The following is a 23,775-nucleotide window of genomic DNA, read 5'->3' as shown; positions in this document are numbered from 1 at the left end:
CTCAATGATACCACTTCCATGACCACATCGCTCAATGAGGGCCTAGCATTGCTCTGCTCATGGAACATTCTTCCAGAGCAAGAACCCACATCCCAGTCACCCCCTACCAGGGTAAACACCCAAGATGACTGGCAGACTGTCTCTTATAAGCGCAAACAAAAGAGTCATGCACTCTGATCGCCTCTAACCTTCAAGCTTGAAACAGGTATGCTACCTGACTTCCCAAGTCAGATGGAGCACACTGCCCAGCAACTAACTGCTCGCTGCCTTTTTTTGTATGTTTTTTTTTTGTCTTCTCTACTCCTTGGTAACAGGTCTTTCATTTGAGATGAAAACTCAGTAGGGTATCAAACTGGCATACTACTATGCAGCTTTAATGGAAGCTTACACTTGAGCCTGCTGCCTTCCCCACATGTTGACTAAAGGTAACACAAATGGTTGGTCTCCATGGTGCTTAAAGTGACTTTGTTTAACATGCAGGGCCTTAATCACCCTGCCAAAAGAGCATCTCTATGGAAGATGTCTCTTAAACTGGGATGTGGCCTAATTTGTGTGCAAGAAATGCACTTTCAAGCATCAGCACCTTCTAATTTAAAGTGGATGTAAACCCTGACATATACCCAGTGAAGTGAACAGCCTCAGATCATAAACAGAGATAAAACAAATCTCCCTACATAAGTTTTACTTACTGTCTTCATCTTTAAATACTCTTTAGAAAGTTCAGATCGTGTTAGATTTTCTCTACCTGGTTAGCACTGCGGTGAATCCTGGGTATACAGCCAAGACAGCTGATTGGAGGAAAGGCACACACCCCCTCTCCTCATAGGTAGAGACTTTCAGCACTGTTTATTGAATAGTTCAGGGCTCTGTTAATCTATTTATTGCATCCTCCCCAACACAAGGCTGCTTTTATCATATGTGACAGAGAATTTGTCAGGAGTTATCATGCTGATAACAGAAGAATGGAGCAGGAGACAGCTATGGGACATAGTGCTTGAAGAGAGATAGGACAACAATACAGATATATGTGCTAAAATTTCATGAATTGGGTTTACATCCACTTTAAGTCACAAACAGTTCCCTCACATTTTACTGCACCTGCACTGCACAAAGAAAAAGGAGTTATCATTGCAGTTAAACCCTGCAGCCTTCTCCTTGAATGATTCTGTGACCCAGAGGGTAGATACTTGATACTCTTGTGTGATATCAACAATAGACCTTTCACCATAGTGAATGCTTATGCTCCTAATACGCACCAAATTCGCTTTGCACACAAATGTTTTTTGCAAGATCAGACCATTCTCTCTAGTGATATATGGAGACTTTAATCTTATTGCAGACCCCCACCTTGATTTATCCTCAAAACGTCTTCCCTCAACTCTCCAAACGCTATTCCACAAAGAAGATGTCTATGATACATGGTGTCACGTATTGGATAAGACCAGAACTGTGTGGACTGCAACAGAGGAAATCCAAACATGTATAAGTGAAATATGAAGATTTATTAAGGGAAGTGAATAATATAAATACAACCACACAGTGCAATAAACCAACCAACAGACAGAGACCCCCAAATAACAACAGACAGATATGTACAAAATGGGAAATACCAGCATCATAAACAAAGCCAGGCCAGGGTCATGCACAGAGGATCAGCAGATAAACAAAAGAGCAGTTCCAGACTCAGATGCAAGCCAGACAAAGGTCATGCGTGGGGATGACAGGAACAGGTGGGAAAGGGTAGGGACCAGGACAGGGAAACAGGATCAGAAACATGGGTCACAAGTTCAGGGCACAGGAACAGGTTCAGAAATCAGGATCAGATTACACAGCAGCAGGTCAGGGCGCAAGGACAATACCAAGGCAAACATGTGAGTGTTTGCTGGGTATTTATATGCCTGTAATTGGTCTCAAGTAACACCTGATTGCAAGAGGTGCTGACTGCTCCACACTGCCAGGACCCATCCGCTGGTGGACGCCAGTACTGCGGCCCAAAGATAACACTACTATCAACAGGGAAAATCTCCCCTGGCAGTTCCAGACTTCCAGGAGACACCTGCTGGTGGACCACAGTACTGCATGCCAAATATCAGGCGGTGACACCAGCGAATGGAACCTTCCCTGACACATGGAGATGTCAGCATGCTGAGGAGCATGGCTACATCTTCCACTCAGCTTGCCACAACTCGTATTCTAGAATCGACCTGATACTATTAGACAAGGTGTTATGGCAGGCTGAGCCTTCCTCCGCTATTCATGATATTTCATGGTCAGACTATGCTCCAGTTTCCATATCAATAGTGGAGGAACACACAGCTAACCCTGCATAAATTTGGAGGGTCAATTCACAAATATTCAACTTGTCCCAGAATGTCCGTGACATTAAAGCGGGAGTCTGCCGGGAGTCCGCCGTTTTTGTTTTTTTTAAAAGCCAGCAGCTGCAGTATTTGTAGCTGCTGGCTTTAAAAAAAAAAAAAAAAAACGGCGCACTCCCGGCTGACTCCCGCTTTAATGTCACGGACATTCTGGGACAAGTTGAATATTTGTGAATTGACCCTCCAAATGTACACTTTTAAAATAATGACACTTAGCCGCCCAGCGCGCCCGCGATGTCAGAACCCGAAGCCGATCTCTCGATCTTCTCTCGGGTGCTGCCGCCGCCATCTTGGGTGTGGGAATCAGGAAGTGGAGCCTTTCGGCTTCATTTCCCGGTTCCCTACTGCGCATGCACGAGTCGCGCTGCGCAATAAGGATGGTCCCCGCTGTCTTTGGGATCCATGTGTTTCCCAGCAGGCAGCGGGGGACCTTCGGAAAGGGGCGTAGATTCTGCGGAAAGGGGCGTACCTTCTGCAGAATCTACGCCGGAAGTGGGTGCAGATACCTGTACTGTACAGGTACCTGCACCCCCCTCCCCCCTGAAAGGTGCCAATTGTGGTGTCGGAGGGGGGGAGGGTTCCAATGAGCGGAAGCTCCACTTTAGGGTGGACCTCCGCTTTAACAAATATTTCCAGCTGAACTCTCACTCAGTCTCTGACCCTTTTGTTGTTTGGTGTGCCCACAAGGCCTTCATTAGAGGTATCTTCATACAAATGTGTTAACGTATTAGGAGGCAAAGGTCGTTGCAGCTTGATAAACTACTGGGAGACATAAGCGCTCTAGAATCCACTAACAAAGCAAACCTTACCCATTATTACCCATGTGCAACCCTGTCCAAATTACTTATGGACCTTTGACTGTTACTGGTAGAACAAAATGATAAACCTTAAAGCTCTTAAATGAACGGATTATTCCTCGGGCAAGCAGGTGGGCAAATTCTTAGTGAACTGATTTAAGACTAAAAAAACTCCAATCCCAGATCGAGTACCTGCTAGACCCAGACTCTAAGCATAAAAATGCCAATCCAAGGGAAATCGTGGATGCCTTTACATCCTACTACAGCTCCCTTTATAATTTAAAAGATGACCCCAACACCCCCCAGCCACAAGACCCAATATTGAATCATTCCTCGCTCTACTGACACCATCGAATGCCCTACTGACACCCATCTTCTCCTCTACTGACCCCTTCCACTGCTATACGGATACCGTCCACTGCCCTACTGACACCAACCTCTCCCCTACTGACACTAATCTCTGTCTTATTGACACAGTCCATGCACCATCCACTACACAACTGACACTGTCCATGCACCATCCATTACATAACTGACACTGTCCACACACTATCCACTGCCCTACTAACACTGTCCACACACCATCCACTGCTCTACTGAGTGACACTGTCAACTTATAAGGTAGGCCAAGTTCATATTTTTACAGCGACATTTGTTTTAGTAATCTTAGTATATTTTATGGGTACAAGAATGCTTTTGTTTTATATAACCATGTCTCTTTAAGCCCCTCCAACTTTTAACGCAATTTGGTATGTCATGCACGCTCCATTGCTGCTCTCCTTGGGGCACCCAAAGGTGACCCAGGTCTTTCACAATCCTATGGTGCAACCCTTACATTTTCCACTTGCCTACTCACATTTTGCGAGTGGAAAATGAGGAAATGAGGACTAGTGAGCATGGGCTGCCTGGGAGTGGCGGGGGGGGGGGGGGGCACCACTGGCAGGCAGGGTTGAACGGGATACGTTCTAGCGCTCGCCCTGGGGAAGGGAGAGGAGAGCAGGAGGCCAGATCATAAGAGTGCCGGATAACATCGCTATAACAGCTTTCATTAGAACTACAGAGTGTTCCCCACACTCACTGTCACACACAGCCCTGCCTCCTGACCCGGGTACTTTGATAGACAGATCACTCATCCAATGCTGGGATGTGTGACGTATATCAAAGTACCGGAGGTGGGGCTGTATGTGATGGTGAGCGGCGGGAACACACAGCAATTCAAATGTAAGCTGTTACAGTGATGTTCCTTGGCGCTCTGATGATCCGGCTGACAATTCTCTTCCTCTCCTCTCTCTTCGCCTGCACAGGTAGGCTGCATTAATGAACACCTGTAGGCTGCATTGTTGGACACTGGTAGGCTGCATTAATGGACACAGGTAGGCTGGCTGCATTGATGGGCACAGGTAGGCTGTCTTGATGGGCACAGGTAGGCTGCATTGTTGGGCACAGGTGAAGTGGCATTGATGGACACAGGTAGGCTACATTTTTGGGCCCAGGTTAGGTGGCATTGATGGACACATATGAAGCTTCATTGATGAGCACAGGTGAGGCTGCACAGATGGGTACTCATAAAGTTGTTGATGATATTTATTTTTGTAACTTAATTCTGTATAATATATTCATGTATGGTTGCCCATACACCATTTTACTTGATGTTTTGTATATGTTCAGTTTGTAATTAAATGTGATATTTTTACAGTCCTTACTACCGCTTTGACTTTAATCTACCAGTGCCGCTATAGTCCCATCCCTTGAGGGATTTCTCCATTTCTGTTGTTTATATCCTGTGCAACACGTACCACATACCCAAGTATATAGGGACCAATTTCTGGTTCCTTAAAGTTTGTTGTCTTGTTCACCCCCTTGGGGTACTACATACTCCTATTCTTTTGTTGTACCGTTTGATATTACACTTATTCTTTAACCACTTGCCGCTGGGCCATAGCCGTAAGATGGCTACAGTGCGGTCAGCTTATTCTGGGAGGGCGTCCATGGACGTCCTCCCAGAGTGTTGCTCTTGCACGTGCCCCACCGGGTCCGGAAGACCCGGTGCATTACAGATCACGGTAAATGGCCACTGGCAGTGGCCGTTTACCACGTGATCGCTCCGTCAAATGGCGGAGCGATCACTTATAAATAATCCAACGTCATGTCATGACGTCGGTTCCTCCCTCCCCTCTCTGTACCAATCTGTACAGTGCGAGGGGAGAGGGGAAGAGGGGGAGAGGTGAGAGATCGTTTGTAGCAGTGCTGTGGGCTGGATCTGTAGTGCCCACAGCACTGCTCAGTGCCAATAATCTGCAATACTTTGCCAATACTCTGCAATAAATTTTAACAGAAACAAATAATTTAGAATTTTTTTTTTCAAATTTTAAGTCTTTTTTCAATTATAGCACAAAAAATAAAAAAAACTGCAGTGATTAAATACCACCAAGAAAGCTCTATTTGTGTGAAAAAAAGGACAAACATTTCTTATGGGTACAGTGTTACATGACTGAGTAATTGTCACTGAAAGTGTGAGAGCATCGAAAGCTGAAAATTGGTCTGGTTAGTAAGGGGGTTTAAGAGCCCAGTTGTCAAGTGGTTAATAAAAATTAATGAAACAAAAAATAAATAAGTGGGAGCACATTGGGGTACTGGTGGTAGGTTAATATGGAGGGTCTTCACATTATGGAGGCTTCCAATAAGGAATTAAACCATCGCCCACTCTAATCTAAAATGAGTTCTGGTTTTACATAAACTTTCCATAAAGCATTTTGGTGGACCTTACAAAGGTAACGAAAGGGAAAACAATACTGATTGAAATAGTGGATTTACATTACAGAAGCTTACTGAGTACATTCCCTACAGCAGCCTGTAATGAAGGAACAGATGGCTCACATTATATTATGTCACTGGGTCAGATCTCTTAATACTGTTACATTGCCCGTGCCAAAGAAAATCCTTGCGAGAGGGAATAAAATAAGTGTCCCACACTGAAGGCAAACAAATGTGTGGACTGCCTGTAGGTGTTGATGTTCATTTCACATCTATGAAAATATATTATGCTATAGTTAAAAGTTGAATGACGATGTACATTTCTTTAAATTTTTGGCAGAAAGTTTAAAAAATAAGGTTACAACTAACACAGCTCATACTTTTGCGTTGCTTAGAGCACGAAGACTGAAATTTTTTTGAGATGTCATGAGATGTCATTACACCTCTTATACCACGTACCGTACACACGACTGGACTTTGAGGGACTAGGTCCGACAGTCTTTCTGACAGACTTTCGGCGGAGTTCCGGCGAACTTTACCAATTAACGGACTTGGCCACACACAATCACACCAAAGTCCGACGGATTTGAACGTGATGACGTACGACCGGACTAGAATAAGGAAGTTCATAGCCAGTAGCCAATAGCTGCCCTAGGGTCGTTTTTTGTCCATCGGACTAGCATACACACGAACGGATTTCTCGGTCTGGCGGAGTTCCGGTGGGAAAATTTAAAACATGCTCTATTTCTAAAGTCCGATTTTTGGCAAGCAAAGGCTAGATGGAGCCCACACACGATCGACTCGTTCCGTCGGACCTTTGCTGTCAAAAAGTCCGGTCGTGTGCACGTGGCATAAGTCTGAAAATTGGTTGGTTATTGTGCTGACCTACAGGCTCCAATACTTTCTCAGTCACTGACCTGGAACACATGTGCAGAGCGAGCTGGCCATACATTATACAATTTTTTTAATTCAATTTCCTTTAGATTTACCTTCAACTATATAGTGCATAGACCTAAAGCCTGATGAAGGAGCATGCATGCTCCGAAGCGCCGCTTTGCCCAGCCCGTCTCCTAAGGACACCGACTCCTTGAACATCGGACCAAAGGCACCACAGCTACCAGCACTACCCCGACTGCTCTGACCATTCCGAGGAAATACATGGAATAGACCAAAACACCAACCATCGGTCATAAAGTCAGATGCCTGAAACCTTGCCTTACAGCCCTGCGAGTCACCCCCATGGACATACGGATGAAACATTACATCCCTGATGTGCCTGTACACCACTAATTTAATGCGAGTGTTTTTTAACCATTTTTAATAAATTTGAGCAACTTTATTGCTGCACTTAGAGGGCGCTGTCTCTTTCTCTATTCCATTATATAGTGCAAGGGCCTGTCTGATTGCATACAAATTGAAGGTGTTTGAACCTGAAAATTATATAGTTTTAGTAAATATACAGGAAATTGTATAATGTATGGCCAGCATTAGCATTACAGCCAGGCTATTAGCATTTTTTCAGAAGAAATGTTCAGCAATGTATCTTAAAGTGTTACTAAACCCAGGACCCTACATTCACTATATCTGGTCTCCCACATTACACAGAATATGGAAATACATTTGTTTTAGCAAATATAAATGGCTAAATCCCTTTTCTCATCAGCAGTTAGAGTCTTGTGACTTCTATCAGTGTCTGGTTAAAGCTTGTAGGAGGAGTTTTCTTTCTCTCCTGACTGTCCTCTCAGGCTTTTGGACCCCTGACCCTCTGTCTGGACAGTGCTGATGGGAGAGTGCATATGATAAAACAACAAATTTGTTATATTGCAGCTTATCAGTTCGTAGTTATGATGGCTGCATTTGTTTTCTTTTTTAGGCTTTCTTTCTATTATTCTTACCTTGTGATTCAGCCAGTAAGTCTGTTGTTTTTAAACAGAACTAGCTGTCCTGCAGATATAACAGTAAGAGGGTTGAGACAAACCATTTACCACTGACATGGGTGCTTAGAATAGTCAGTTTTCATTCAATGTGTTAGTGTATCTAAATCTGTTTGTATGTATCTGTGCATCTAACACCCTCCCTCCCCAGACAGACTATGCTGCTTTCCAAAGGTGTCTCTGTTGCTCCTTCACCCAGAGTGTAGGCATTCTAATTCAGGAGGTGTGTTACTGACCAGATCACTGGTGAAAACAGAGGGAAAAAAGCCCCCCCCCAAAAAAACAAAAAACAAAAAAAAACAATGTAACCACCACATGTTTGGTTTTGGGTTTAATGCCACTTTAACCATGGCTTTTCCTGTTTACACTGTGATCAGCTGTGATTGGACACAGCTGATCACAGTGTAAACAGGAAAAGCCATTTATTGATCCGATTGGCGGCTCTCCTGATGGGGGGGGGGTCTGTGCTGGTTGTTTATTAGTGCAGCCCCCCCACGAATGCCTGCCCAGGACCACCAGGAACACCGCCAAACCAGCAGGGCTGCCTACAAAGGACACTTACCAGGTATGCCACCCTGGACCACTAGGGATATGCCAATCAGTGCCCTGGCAAATGCCAATCAGTGCTCAGGCGGATGCCAATCAGTGCCCATCAGCACTGCCTGCCAGTGCCATTAATGATGCCTATCAATGCCACTCATCATTGCCCATCACTGCCGCCTATCAGTGCCCATCAGTGCCATCCATGAGTACCCATCAGTGCCACCTATCTGTGCCCCCTATTAATGCCCATCAGTGCCCCCTTTCAGTGCACATTGTCAATGCCCATCAGTGCCACCTCTTCGGTGCCACCTTATCAGTGCCCATAAATGCAGCCTCATCAGTGCCCATCAGTGAAGGAGAAAACCTATTTACAAAATGTTATTTTTTCAAAATTTTCGTTTTTTTTATTTGTCTATCAAAAATTAAAAAACCGCAGAGGCAATCAAATGAGCGCGCATTTGTCATTTAAAAAGTGACAGCACTGAAAGCTGAAAATTGGCTTGGGCAGGAAGGGGGGAAAGTGCCCGGTATTGAAGTGGTTAAATCGTAACATGCAGCACTTGCATTAAACTTGTATCTTCTGGCAATTTAGTGTGAGCGGTCTGAGCGCTATGCCAGTGTAGTACCTAGCGTGCTCCAATTTAACCCAATGTGAACCTAGGAGGCATGATGTAGGCCCTAAAATATGTAATTTAAGTACCTAGTACTTTCTTCACACTTCTTTCCCCACTGCAGACATTGTGTAGAGTGACTGCCAATCAGTTTGATAGGTCTTGCTCTCTGCTGCAGAAGAACAGAAACTCATGTATAAATGAAACCAACAATGTTTGCAGGCTTCATTCATAAATACGTTGTAACAATATTATCGTTACAATGTATTTACATTGGTATTTAATGTGCAGATCAAAAGAATGAGCATCAATATACTGTTGAAACTCATACACTATATTTACAAAAAATGTTGCGCTAACTCCCAAACATGACATGGGTGGAGCCTGCTCTGACGTCACCAGGCAAACTGGACGTTAGTGGGAGGCCATTTTGCTGTTACCCTGGAGTTTGTTTACAAATGCCTTTAAAGCGGTAGTAAACTGCTGAAAAAATAAATTGCAAGACAATAGCATAATGTGTTAGTATGCATCTCATACTAGAACATTATAAAAGACTTACATTGGAACGAAGCTCCACCCGCCGCCCGGTCACCGCTGAGGAAGCTGACATGTTCCCCGCCGTTTCTTCCAGTGCACTGGCTCCTGCGATGTGAGTGGCTGGAACCGAAATGACTTCACTCCCGTGCAGATGCATGGGAGCCCTTCATTCTGGCACGTTTCGGCAGGATATGCCGGATGTGCAGAGCACATGCGCCGCTGACATCAGCGGCTGCATGCAGGGTCAATATCTCCTAAGTCTTGCAAGTTCAGGAGATATTCTTTTTACCTACAGGTAAGCTTTATTATACTTACCTGTAAGTAAAAATCATCAAGTGGGCAATACAACCACTTTAATCATCATAAATGTGAGTGTTTTTTCACCTTTTAATAAAGCAACAGTTTTAACCTGTTTACACTAAGAGGAGCTTCTTGCTTTGATTTTGATATGTCAAATACCTGGATGCATATGTGATTGAGGAGTTCCATTGAATGTCCCCCGAGATGGTTTTGGCACCTTTTACCTGCTGATGACTACATTGAAAAATGAGGCCTGTATGATGTCTGATGTTCTAGGTGTGCTTTGACCTTTCTGTAACAAGAGGGTGATATCGATCTGGTAAGGCTATACGGTGTAACCTGGTGGAGTTAGTGGCGCTGGGTTTTTTGGCTGGGCGGTGGGGTTGTGTGGCAGGGGTAAGCTTAATTGCTGGTTGCTGCCCATCAATGCTGACTAAACTACTACTAAACTCCTATGCCTGACATACTGACCATTACACGGACCTACATACACTGATGGTAGTGACATGCATACACTGACCTACCTACCTGACATACAGTGACCTACCTACCTGACATACATACACTGATGATAGTGACATGCATACACTGACCTACCTACCTGACATGCATACACTGACCTACCTCACATACAATGACCTACCTACCTGACATACAGGGACCTACCTACCTGTCATACAGTGACCTACCTGACATACACTGACCTACCTACCTGACATAGACTGACCTACCTACCTACCTGACATACATACACTGGCCTACCTACTTGACATACATACCTACCTACCTGACATACATACACTGACCTACCTGACCAGGAGACAGACTTCATGTGTCCTGCAGCAGCTCAGCTCAGTCATGGTGTGCGGTGCCCCCATCATCATCACACCAGGCAGCCAGAGGAGGAGAGGAGAGCTGCCCACCCGAGCGCCGATCTCACGGTGTTGTGGCGGCTGCATTGTAATTCCCACCTTCTCAAGCCTACAGCGCCTATGATGGATGTCACACGTCCTGCTGTCCTGACATTGGACCAGTGGGACATCCATCATAGGTGCCGCAGGCTCCAGAAGGCGGGACCTGCTATGTCACTCGGCCGCACTCGGCAGCGCTCGGAATAAGATCGGCCCCCGCTCGGACAATGGAATGGTGCATGCCTGAGACCCGGGGGTTTTCGGGGACCGATTCGGGGCTCCAGCCCCCCTCCCGATGCCACTGTTTGTACGATTATGTTTATATCACCTAATATGTTTGCAGCTTTTTCCCGTTTAAAGTATAATTAAAGGCAAAACTTTTCTTTTCGTTTTGGATAGAGTGGGGAGGGATCAGAATAGAACAAGTTCCCCCACAAAACAGGGTTTTTAGGCAGCGTGGGGAGGGATTAGAACATCTGTCAGTTTTTATTGCCATCTCTGCCGCTGTTAAGGAGATTCCCTCTCTCTCGATTTCTCCTGTTTACCATTATCATTGAAAATTAAAGTAAAAGACAATCCCCAATTTTGGGTTGTCCCCAGAAATATAATAGAGGGGAACAATTCCAATGGAAACACTAATTCTGGTGACCTAGGACACAGATGGGGAAAAAAAAAAAATCTGACAGGGGTTATAACCCTCCCTTACTCTATCCAAATTGAAAGCAAAAGTTTTGCTATAGTTCTACTTCAATAGCAATATCATTCCCACTCAAGAGCAGATTACACTTTTCGAGGGACTAGGTTCAACGGTCTTTTCGACTGACTTTCGGCAGCGTTCCGATGGACTTTCCGAATGAATGGACTTGGCCACACACAATCATACCAAAGTCCGAGGGATTTGAAAGTGATGATGTACGACCGGACTAGAATAAGGAAGTTCATAGCCAGTAGCCAATAGCTGCCCTAGTGTCAGTTTTTGTCCATCAGACTAGCATACACACGAACGGATTTCTCAGTCCGGCGGAGTTCCCGGTGAGAAAATTTAAAACATTTTTGATAAGCAAAGGTCCAATGGAGCCCACACATGATTAACCTGTCCGACTGACTCGTTCTGTCGGACCTTTGCTGTCAAAAAGTCCGGTCATGTGTACGTGGCATTAGATTTATGATCCACAGACCCCTCCCAGAGTGCATAGGCAAAACCTCAGTCTCAACAGCAGAAGCATAACATAGTCAAGTAACAACCCTGGTCTTCTGAATGGGCTTTACCTGCTGCCTGCATTTTCACTGCCAGCACACATGCACCGCAACACCGCCTGATTGGTTCCCAGTGTCTCCCTCCCCTCTCTGGCTCCTTAAACATGGACGTTCCGATCAGGTCCACCTGTCGTTTTTTCAGGTGGACCCAATCAGAACCTCCATTCTTCTCTATAGAGCAGCTGGTGTAAACACACACGTGTCTGTTTACACCCCCTACATCCAATCCGATCTGCCAAAAACAGATGGATGGGGATATGTTCACCATCCAGCGGATCGGATTGGATGGCAATTGGGTGTAAACTGACAGGCGGTCCATTTACATCCGGTGGCCCATAGAAGAGAGTGGACTGTGTCTGGTAGGGTTGCCACCTCATCCCTTTAAACCCAAACTCCTATGAATTACACAGGTTCTGAGGCTAATTTAATGCACATAAGGCAAAGTAAGTTTAATTACCTCAATCACTGTAATTAATATGTGTTCGGTTTTCAAGGGATGAGGTGGCCACTCTAGTGTCCGTGTCTGCTCTGTATGAGTGGACTGGACATGAACCTTCCATCAGGGATCAGTGGAGAGGTCCTCTGCTGAGCAAGCAAATCGCAGCTGTAGTCCACCCCCTGTGAGGCTGGGTTCACACTATTGCGAATTTGAAGTGGGTTTTTCGCATATAATTCGCAATAGCAGGAGATTTTGACCTGCTCCCTATGGATCCGGTTTATATATCTCCAGAGTAGCTCTGGAACAAATTTGCACAGGAGCCCTGTGCATCTTTTGTTCCCTTTCAGGTCCAAATTCAGCCAAAAATTTGTGCTGAAATCGGACCTGAAACAGTGTACGGGGACACACCGGACCCCTGCCGAGAACCACATGCGGTGATGGTGTGAACCCAGCCTAAAAGGGGCCTCTGACTGTTGCTGTACAGGGGATTGCAGAAAGCTTATGTCAAGACAGATCTGAAAACTTACAATAGTTTCCTTTAAAAATACATTCATAATTTTTCAATGAACAGCATAGAGAGTGTAGACAGATCTTCAGTCTCAACAGGACAGCATAGTCAAGTACCAACCCTTGCCTTCTGACTGGACAATGGGATTTAACTGCTGCCTTCACCTGTCAGTATTTTCATTGTCAACACACATACACTTCAACACAGTCTGATTGGTTGCTAGTGTTTCCCTGTGCTGCTGTACATGGGATTACAGAAAGCTGATTTATATCAAGACATCTGAATAAATCATTCATTTAAAAATAAATGTGTGATTTTTCAATGAACTCAGCATAGAGAGCACCTCATTCTCAACAGCAGAAGCAGAGCATAGTCAAGGACCAATCCTGGCGTTCTGATTGAACTGCTGCCTTTACCTGTCAGCATGTTCACTGTCAACACATATGCACTAGGGTTGCACTGATACCACTTACTTACTTACAACAATACTTTTTTTCAAGTACTTGCCGATACCAATTACCAATACTTTTTTTAAGGTCATGTGAGAGTTTTCAAAGCACAATATCGACTAATGATATCTTCTTTATAACGAGGCAGCAATGATAGGTGGCACTGACTGTTGGGCACTTATATGCAGCACTGATGGCTGGATGGTACTGATGGGCACAGATAGGTGGCACTTATGGGTGGCACTTATGGGCAATGATAGGTGGAACTGATGGGCAAGCAGTGGCACTAAAATGAGTACGAGAAACTTGCAGGATTTTGTAGCTCTAGTACAAATGCTGCAATGCCCATCTTGGTACACCCTGCACTCAGCCGCAGAAAGCCTACAGGCAGCAGTGAACATCTTGTTACAACCAGCACATATAGATAGTGAACTATATGGGCTGGGTGTAACAAGATGTCCGGTGCCGCCTTGTGACTGCAGGCTAACTGCGGCCGAGTGCAGGGTGTACCAAGATGGGCGTCGCCCTGTTAAATCTCTGATGGAGACACAGGACGTCACTTTCATTAACGAATGCAACAGCCCGGGTCACCTTATCCGATAGAAAATGCGTTTGCGGCCCACACCCCTTGCCAACTTACCTTACGCTGCCAGCCTGTTGACTCGCTCTCTCTGCTCTGCCCTCTCCATAAAAGTACTCGGCAAATGCTCGGTATCGGCACCGATACTGATACTAGTACCTCTCCATAGTTACATAGTAGGTGAGGTTGAAAAAAGAAAAAAAACACAAGTCCATCAAGTCCAACCTATGTGAGATTATATGTCAGTATTACATTGTATATCCCTGTATGTTGCGGTTGTTCAGGTGCTTATCTAATAGTTTTTTGAAACTATCGATGCCCCCCGCTGAGACCACCGCCTGTGGAAGGAAATTCCACATCTTTGCCGCTCTTACAGTAAAGAACAATCTACATAGTTTAAGGTTAAACCTCTTTTCTTCTAATTTTAATGAGTGGCCATGAGTCTTTTTAAACTCCTTTCTGCGAAAAAGTTTTATCCCTATTGTGGGGTCACCAGTATGGTATTTGTAAACTGAAACCATATCCCCCCCAGCTTCTCTTCTCCAGAGAAAATAAGTTCAGTGCTCGCAACCTTTTTTCATAACTAATGTCCTCCAGACCCTTTATTAGCTTTGTTGCCTTTCTTTGTACTCTCTCCATATCCAGTACATCCTTCCTGAGGACTAGTGGCCAGAACTGGACAGCATACTCCAGGTGCAGCCGGACCAGACAGAGTCTTGTAGAGCGGGAAAATTATTGTTTTATCTCTGGAATTGATCCCCTTTTTAATGCATGCCAATATTCTGTATTCTGGCACCCTTGGCGCCGGAAGGGAGATCACCTCTCCCCCCTCCTTCTAGGCAATCATCTGAGACATGTCACAGGTCCCAGATGATTGTGCGGCCAGTCACAGTGCAGGGCACAGCTCGCTCATGCGCAGAGGGTGCCCGGCTTTGAAGCCACAGCCGGGCGCCCACAGATACAATGCTGCCGAGCGGATGGGGAGATGAGCCGGACTTCGTTCCCCCACATAGCTGGACCCTGGGACAGTGTCTGATTATTAAAAGTCAGCAGCTGCAGTATTTGTAGCTGCAGACTTTTTTCTTTTTTTTTTTTAAAGCGGAACTCCGCTTTAAGACCGGGTTTAAACTTATACGACAAATGCTCTGACTTTGGAAGCTCGTGTGCAAATCAATGGTTCCCTATGAGAGCCATCTTAACTGGTCCGACACAAGTCGGACCATAGGGTCATTCACATAGCGTGGGGGCTGGGATCTGGGGGCCCCCTTGTTAAATGAGGCTTTCAGGTTCTGATAAGCCCCCCACCTGCAGACCCTGACAACCACCATCCAGGGTTGTCGGGAAGAGGCCCTTGTCCTAATCAACATGGGGACAAGGTGCTTTGAGGTGCGGGGCGCAGGGCCTCCCTGCCCCAAAGCACCGACACCATAATGTTGAGGGCATGTGACCTGGTATGGTTAAGGGGGGGGGTTCTTGCTCGTCCCCACCCCCTTACCTGGCCTGCCAGACTGCGTGCTCGGATAAGGGTCTGGTATGGTTTTTGGCGTGGGGGTTCCCCTTAAAATCCATACCAGTCCCTTCAGTCTGGTATGTTCTTGGAGGGGGAACCCCATGCCGTTTTTGTTTTCTTTTATATTATTTTGGGTGGAGTTCCCCCTAAAGATTCATATTAGACACAAAGTGTCTGCCTGGTACTGTCAAATCCCTGTTCATTGAAGTCGGATGGATGTCGGACTGCAAGTCGCACGGCAAAGTCAGATCCACAGTCGTACGGCTGTCGCATCGTACCAGTGTGAACCCGGCTAAATACAGGATTTGTGTTATTGGTCAGATCACCAGGTGAAAACAGAGGGAGTAAACCCTAAGAAAAGTGAACGAATGCAGCTACCACATTGAATGAGTGGTAAGCTGCAAATTTTTACCTGTTTGGTTTAAAAACAGCTTTGAATGCTACCATATAACATGTTACAATTGCAATTACAGTGCCCCACCTAAAAAATAAAAAAGCACCTAGATATTCAATACAAACTAGACTTTTAGGAAGAACTGCAGCATCTGTTTTATTTCCAGTACACCATTCCACTCCCTTTGCTGTGTGCATGTTCATTTCTTAGGCATCTGTAATTTAAGATCAGGCAGATGCTGTTGCCTGGCAACAGTGCATGGCCTACATGGTACCCATCCTATGAACCAATGGCTAGCTGGATTTTTTTATTTTTTTTTCTCTCCGTACACATGCTACAAACGAGGCCATTGCACAATTTTAATAATTAATGATCCACCAGGAGGACTTCAGATTTTTAGCATAGCGTGAAGCCGCCTGGTTGCAATTAATCACTGAAATGTAACCATGAGAGTTCTGATATGTACAACGTGCCACCCTCACTATTATCTAATGGGAATAGTAGTCTCTCCCCGTGAGCTGGATAATTATGGATTTATAGCCAGGACATATGTTGTGCATTGCTTACATAACATGTTTAATTATTAATGCAATGTAATAGGAAGTCTTCACATGAGTGCAGCCTTTTTTTTTTATAGAATGAGCCCACGTTTGGTTTTAATTCACAGTAATAGCACAATGCATCCATCTATAGAGGCACCAGCATGCATGTCACATTAACACAAATGACACAAGCACAGATCACAACTGATTCCAACATCACAAATAGAAATAAATTGTTACCTTTAAGGGTCGTCTAATGCAGAAATTGTTTCCCTGGTGGATCTGCTGATTCCAGCTCTGTGATTGTGCGGCTCCTGGGATTGGTTGATTGTAGACTGTTAGAATTGCAGGCAGACAATGTCAATGCTCCTCATCCAGATAGCAGCTGCTGCTTCTCTCTTTTTTTTTTTTTGGAGGCTTTTGTCACGCCTGCCTAGTGGGCTTTTTTCCCCCCTTTTTTCAAGAAGCTTTATTTGTAGGCGGTAGAGACAAGCAGCAAATCTGGGGCATTCATAAATGAATATAGTGAAGTCAAATTATGTTCTGCATTTAGCTGCTCAAAAAAAAAACAAAAAACAGTTTTGTCAAATTAAGACACATATAGTAAACCAATTGCTTCTATATTTTTCTTACAAAACATTATATAAATGAATTAAACCATCTATTAGAATTTTTTTTTTTGTGGAATTAAGATGCAATCATACAGTTTGGACAGACAATCAGACAGATTTTTCCTAATGCCCTGTACACACAGTCGGACTTTCCGATGGATCGTGTTCTCGGAAAATCCGATTGTGTGTGGGCGCCATCTGACTTTTTCCGCCGGAATTTCCGACACACAAAGTTTGAGAGCAGGATGTAAAATTTTCCGATAACAAAATCTGATAGTTTAAATTCCGATCATGTGTAGACAGTTCCGACGGACAAAGTGCCACGCATTCCCACAATTAATTACGAGACGAGAGCTATTGGCTACTGGCCTCTTTAAAGTCCCGTCGTACGTGGTTTACGACACCTCGTTCTGAACGATCGGATTTTCCGACAACTTTGTGTAACTGTGTATATGCAAGACAAGTTTGGGCCAAAATCCGTCTGAAAAAATGTTCGACCGTGTGCACAGGGCATAAGAGTGTATAAAGTGTGTAATATAAAGTGTGTAACATAACAGAACGATTTTTGAAGATTAACCCTGAACTGCCTGTAATACAATTGTTTCTGTATTTTGATAAAAAAAATAAAAATAATAATAAACCCTTGTTTTAAATTTCTTTCATTTATTTTTAAATTTTTTTGTAGGAGGTATGGGGCATTCATAAGCGAGAATAGTGAAGTAAAATGATGTTCTGCATTTAGCTGCTCGAAAAAAAACTGTTTTGTCAAGTTATGATTGACCACACATATAGTAAATCAACTGCTTCATTGCTTCTATACCCACTTAAGCCCCGCACCATTTTGCTGGCCAAAGACCAGAGCACTTTTTGCAATTCGGCACTGCATCGCTTTAACTGACAATTGCAACGTGGCTCCCAAACAAAATTGACGTCTTTTTTTCCCCACAAATAGAGCTTTCTTTTGGTGGTATTTGATCACCTCTACGATTTTTATTTTTTGAGCTATAAACAAAAAAAGAGCGACAATTTTGAAAAAAAGCAATATTTTTTGCTTTTTGCTATAATAAATATCACCCGAAAATATATTAAAAACACATTTTTTCCCTCAGTTTAGGCTGATACGTATTCTTCTACATATATTTGGTAAAAAAAAAAAAACGCATTTATTGATTGGTTTACGCAAAAGTTATGGGGTTACCGTCTACAAAATAGGGGATAGTTTTGTGGCATTTTTATTAATATTTTTTTACTAGTGATGGCAGCAATCAGTGATTTTTATTGTGACTGCAACATTATGGCGGATACGTCAGACAATTTTGGCATGATTTTGTAACCATTCACATTTATACAGTGCCATTAAAATTGCATTGATTACTGTGTAAATGTGACTGGCAGTGAAGGGGTTAACACTAGGTGGCGATGTAGGGGTTAAGTGTGTCCTAGGGATGTGTTCTAACTGTAGGGGGGATGGGCTAGCTGTGACACATCACTGATTATAGCTCCCGATTACAGGGAGCCATGATCATTGACACTGTCCCTAGGCAGAACGGGGAGATGCTTGTTTACATTAGCATCTCCCTGTTCTTCCTCTCTGTGAGGTGATTGCAGGTATCCTCGCGGACAGCGAGTCTGTGGGACCCGCGATCCTACTCATGGAGCTCTCGGCCGACGCACTCGCTGATGGTGGCGCAAATTCAAAGGGACGTACAGGTACGCCCATTTGTGCAGCTGTGACATTCTGCCGACGTACATCGGCCTGCGCTGGCCGGGAACCGGATACTTTTATTTAAAAAATAAAAAATAAAATCAAACCATCTCTTAGAATTATTTTCTATTTTTATTTTTTGGAGTTAAAATGCATGGGCGCCACTTTATGTAGTTTTCAAATGCTTTAATGAACAACTTGAAAGAAGTAGTAGTAAAGAGGTTGAGGGGAGGTTATAAATACCCTTTTGTAGCAGATCACTTACAGACTCCTTATGCCGTGTACACACGACAGGACTTAAGTCCGGCAGACTTTCGACGGAGTTCTGACAGAGTTCTGACGGACTTTCGGAATGAACGGACTTGGCCACACACAATCACACCAAAGTCTGACGGATTCGAACATGATGACGTATGACTGGACTAGAATAAGGAAGTTCATAGACAGTAGCCAATAGCTGCCCTAGCGTCGGTTTTAGTCCGTCAGACTAGCACACACACGAGCGGATTTCTGGGTCCGGCAGAGTTCTGTCAGAAAAATTTGAAACATGTTCCATTTCTAAAGTCTGTCAGACTTTTGCAAATCAAAAGTCCGCTGCAGCCTACACACGTTCGAATAGTCTGCCGGAATCATTCCGTCAGACTTTTGATGTTGAAAAGTCTGGTCGTGTGTACGGGGCATTAGGTTAAAGATACACAAACACAGCTTTCTTTCAGCAGAGGGCCTACTTGTGTAAAAAATCTTCAATTGCGCAACCTGCGTGTATTAAATAAATAAGTGAATGGTGACACTATACAAATTGCCACCAAGAGATAATTTCAATAATCCGTGTGTCATAATACCCAATCAACCTAATGGATAAAAATAGAAAATAAATGAAAATAAATATAAAATTATTAATTAATGGAAATAACTTATAAAATCAATTAAGAAATCAATTACTAGGCTCAAACAAATGTCTGTATTAAACCACAATATCCATGGACGTAATGTGGCAAAATATTCAAATAATATATCAAAAAAGTCCTTTTCAATGTAGCAAAGATGGCCAAGTAATACAAAATGTAGTAGATTCCTTTTCCTTCCTTCACACGGAAGCACCATACATTAGATCAGTGTTTCTCAACTCCAGTCCTCAAGGCGCCCCAACAGGTCATGTTTTCAGGATTTCCCTCAGATGAAATGGCTGTGGTAATTACTAAAGGCAGTGAAACTGATCAAATCACCTGTGCAAAATAATGGAAAGCCTGAAAACATGACCTGTTGGGGCGCCTTGAGGACTGGAGTTGAGAAACACTGCATTAGATCAGTCCAGCAAAACATCAATCAAAGAAGTAAGGTCTGACCAGGTGGCCGCTTACCAGATCCGTAGGATCTCAAATGATAGAGATTGTATAGGCATGTATGAGGATGAATCCTCATCACCAGGAGATAAGTTCAACCGATCCCTGGATATGGATCATCCACTTCCCTGGTGTAAGCAAGCGGGATATCTCCTCCACACAGCACTCATCTGTTTGCAGTGCTGTTCGTGTTCACTGGAATTCTGAACATGCTGGGATCCCTCACACATGACCACATAAGACAGAAGAGAAAATTTTTTATGGTGCAGTACTTTTTTAAAAAGGCTTCTTTATTCCAGTTTAAAAATTGGTGATTTGGTAAATAGCTGACATCCAAGAAATTAAAAAAAAGCGGTGTATCGATATAAAAACAACAACTGCGGCACAAGCCAGCTAGCTGCAACGTACGTCTGGTCCTATAGCTCCACCCTATGCGTTTCTCTGTAAGAGGCTTCGACTGGGAAAGGAGGCTGGCAGCAGTGTAGCATCAGGCCTGAAAGGTCATGAGGTGAGAACTCCCTTAAGCACGTGGCGTCTGTCCAGTAAATACCCCTTCCCAGAATGCACAGAGGCAGGAACCTCCTACTGGACTGTTTCTGGAAAAAGGTAATTTTTATAGCTTAACTTAGTTGTTATTCTCACACTGTCCTGTAGTACCAATGACACCTACTGGCAACAGTGGGAAATGCATGACACGGTCAAATTAAGGACAGAATCAAATAAACTATGTACAATCAATCTGAGCTGGTTACAGCTCATCCAAAAACTAAATTTACCTTATAGCCCTATTTCTGGGAACAGGGGGCTACACAATCATACAGGTTGGACAGACAATTAGTCTGTAGTGTACATTAAGATGGCTCAATTAACTAACATTGATTTTCTCAACAGCGCAACTTGGGGCAACCTGAGGTCGGATCCAGAGTTGCCCCTGTGTGAACGGGCTCTCAAGCCCCATAAAGACTATCAGTTTTTCTGCTGAGTTTTTCCTTCAGATTTACCAAAACCATCTAATATGAGGTCAAACCTTAGAAGTGTGTATGCAATCAGGCAGGCCCTTGCACTACATGGTTTTGGTAAACCTGAAGGAAAAACTCAGCAGAAAAACTGATAGTGTGTATGGGGCTTGACCGGTTGTACCTGTGCTCAAGAGTGTAAGAAAATAAATCCGATACGAAACGTTGTGCCGCCTGCGCGACTGGACTCGAATCAGACTGTGATGGATATGAAAATGGACCTGACACAAATTGTTGTAGAGTGTATGAAATTAATCCGATAGGAATCGATTGTAAAGTGTATGAAATTAATACAATACAAATTGGTTGTAAAGTGTATGAAATTAAACCAACATTAATCAGATTGTGCGACTATAAGGGGAAGTAGCAGTGAGGCGAAAGTTTAAAAAATCAAGAATCAAGACCATGACTGAACTTTCGAAGGAAGACGGGGTTGTTGTTTTTTTGTGTCATAGAGGCGTCAGAGGTCGAACATCCGTGGAGCCGTGTTTAAAAAAATAGAGAATGACTCGATATGAAGTGACTGCCAGACCTGGGAATGACAGGCAACGCGTAACAAATGATAGCAAAGCAAACTAAGATCAAAATAAATGTGCAAATAGCAAAACACTGTGCTTACATACACATGCACAACACAATTGTGTATAATGACTAAAAAGTGCAAAATCACCTATGACAAAATGATACATACAAATCGCAAGTGTGCAAAAAATCGCATAATGTGTGCAAAAGTCGCAGAATAATGTGTAACAAAATCTCAATAAAAATATCTAAAAAAAGAAGAAAAAAAGTGTCCATAAAATGTTCAAACTGATGTTCCAGTGCTTATTCAATAGATTCAATATCCAAGCGTGCTGATGAAAACATGCTGTGTTCACTCAGATGAAAACATGCTTCACAAAACATGTGGAACAATCCACCTTCAGTGCTCCACCAGTGCACCCCCCGTTTCCCCCAGCCTCTCACCTCAATGATAGACCCCGCAGGGTCAAATACACATGTAGGGGAAATAGATGATATGGCTCCTTCTCAATAATTCCACCTCACAAAGTATTCCAATGCCAGTGATCATAAGGGAAGAAAGGGGGCTCTCATGTGTAAAACCGCATCATTTATTGAAATAACAAAAAATATCCACTCACATGTAATTTCGAATTTCGCCCTTGTAAACAAAGGAACTTCCGGTCGATCGTAACACCTGGCTCCTCCCTGTTGCGTCACAGACACGTGACTTTTTCAAAGGGTCAAGGAGTCAGGTGTCACGGAGGTTTAAATAGAGCGAGCGCTGCTGCTATGGCCACTTCAGACAACAACCGCCGCCTATATCAGTAATATTTAATCTTCAAATGTAACTAAAATCTAAACATTCCTAGTACATTTAATATTGCACAAAACGCCTATTGATTATTAGAGCATTTTCAACATAAAATTATAAAAAAAACAATAATAATTTATGTTGAATATGCTCTAATAATCAATAGGCGTTTTAGTTTTTAGTTACATTTGAAGATTGAATATTACTGATATAGGCGGCGGTTGTTGTCTGAAGTGGCCATAGCAGCACCGCTCGCTCTATTTAAACCTCCGTGACACCTGACTCCTTGACCCTTTGAAAAAGTCACGTGTCTGTGACGCAACGCGTCAGGGAGGAGCCAGGTGTTACGATCGTCACTTCCGGCCAAGACCGGAAGTTCCTTTGTTTACAAGGGCCAAATTCGAAATGACATGTGAGTGGATATTTTTTGTTATTTCAATAAATGATGCGGTTTTACACATGAGAGTCCCCTTTCTTCCCTTATGATCACTGGCATTGGAATACTTTGTGAGGTGGAATTATTGAGAAGGAGCCATATCATCTATTTCCCCTGCATGTGTATTTGACCCTGCGGGGTCTATCATTGAGGTGAGAGGCTGGGGGAAACGGGGGGTGCACTGGTGGAGCACTGAAGGTGGATTGTTCCACATGTTTTGTGAAGCATGTTTTCATCTGAGTGAACACGGCATGTTTTCATCAGCACGCTTGGATATTGAGTCTATTGAATAAGCATTGGAACATCAGTTTGAACATTTTATGGACACCTTTTTTCTTCTTTTTTTCTTTTTTTAGATATTTTTATTGAGATTTTGTTACACATTATTCTGCGACTTTTGCACGTTATGCAATTTTTTGCACACTTTATGCGATTTGTATGTATCACTTTGTCATAGGTAATTTTGCACTTTTTAGTCATTATACACAATTGTGTTGTGCATGTGTATGTAAGCACAGTGTTTTGCTATTTGCACATTTATTTTGATCTTAGTTTGCTTTGTATTTCACATATTTTGATATTTATTCTAAAGGTAGCGCCACATACTTTTATATGCAATTGTTTAGATAGTGCTGAGAACATTATTTGTGTTGGCAGCTTCCTTTGTTACTAATTAGGCACTTGTTAGAAATTATTTATTATTAGTTATAGGGGTTGTGCGCACTAGTACCTTATTTTTAACGTAACAAATGATACCCGTAAGGCTGAAATGATGTGTGCAAATTGATACGTTGTTGGTTTGAGTGGATTTGACTCAAAGCGACAGGTGTGTGAAATGAAATAAGTGAAATGTTTTGCCATGATATAGGCACGAATCAGTGTGCCACGACTGCGACAAACAATGAGTC

The 23,775-nt window shown here is 43.4% G+C and overlaps 1 protein-coding gene across 1 annotated transcript in view; it reads right to left on the bottom strand.

The window, feature by feature from the left end:
• PKIA (cAMP-dependent protein kinase inhibitor alpha) overlaps window positions 1–16,844 on the bottom strand; it is a 92,506-nt gene extending 75,662 nt beyond the window's left edge. The window contains exon 1 of the mRNA XM_077492914.1: window positions 16,682–16,844. The gene's annotated coding sequence lies outside the window, so the exon portion shown is untranslated. The remainder of the gene's footprint in view (window positions 1–16,681) is intronic.
• Window positions 16,845–23,775: the final 6,931 nt, after the last annotated feature.

The sequence above is a fragment of the Lithobates pipiens genome, unplaced genomic scaffold (genome assembly GCF_037356315.1).
Source record: "Lithobates pipiens isolate NorthernLeopardFrog02 unplaced genomic scaffold, aLitPip1_a1.2 Scaffold_19, whole genome shotgun sequence".
NCBI lineage: Eukaryota > Metazoa > Chordata > Amphibia > Anura > Ranidae > Lithobates > Lithobates pipiens.
Note: the sequence above shows the minus strand (reverse complement) of the source record. Positions and strands in the feature narration are given on the sequence as shown.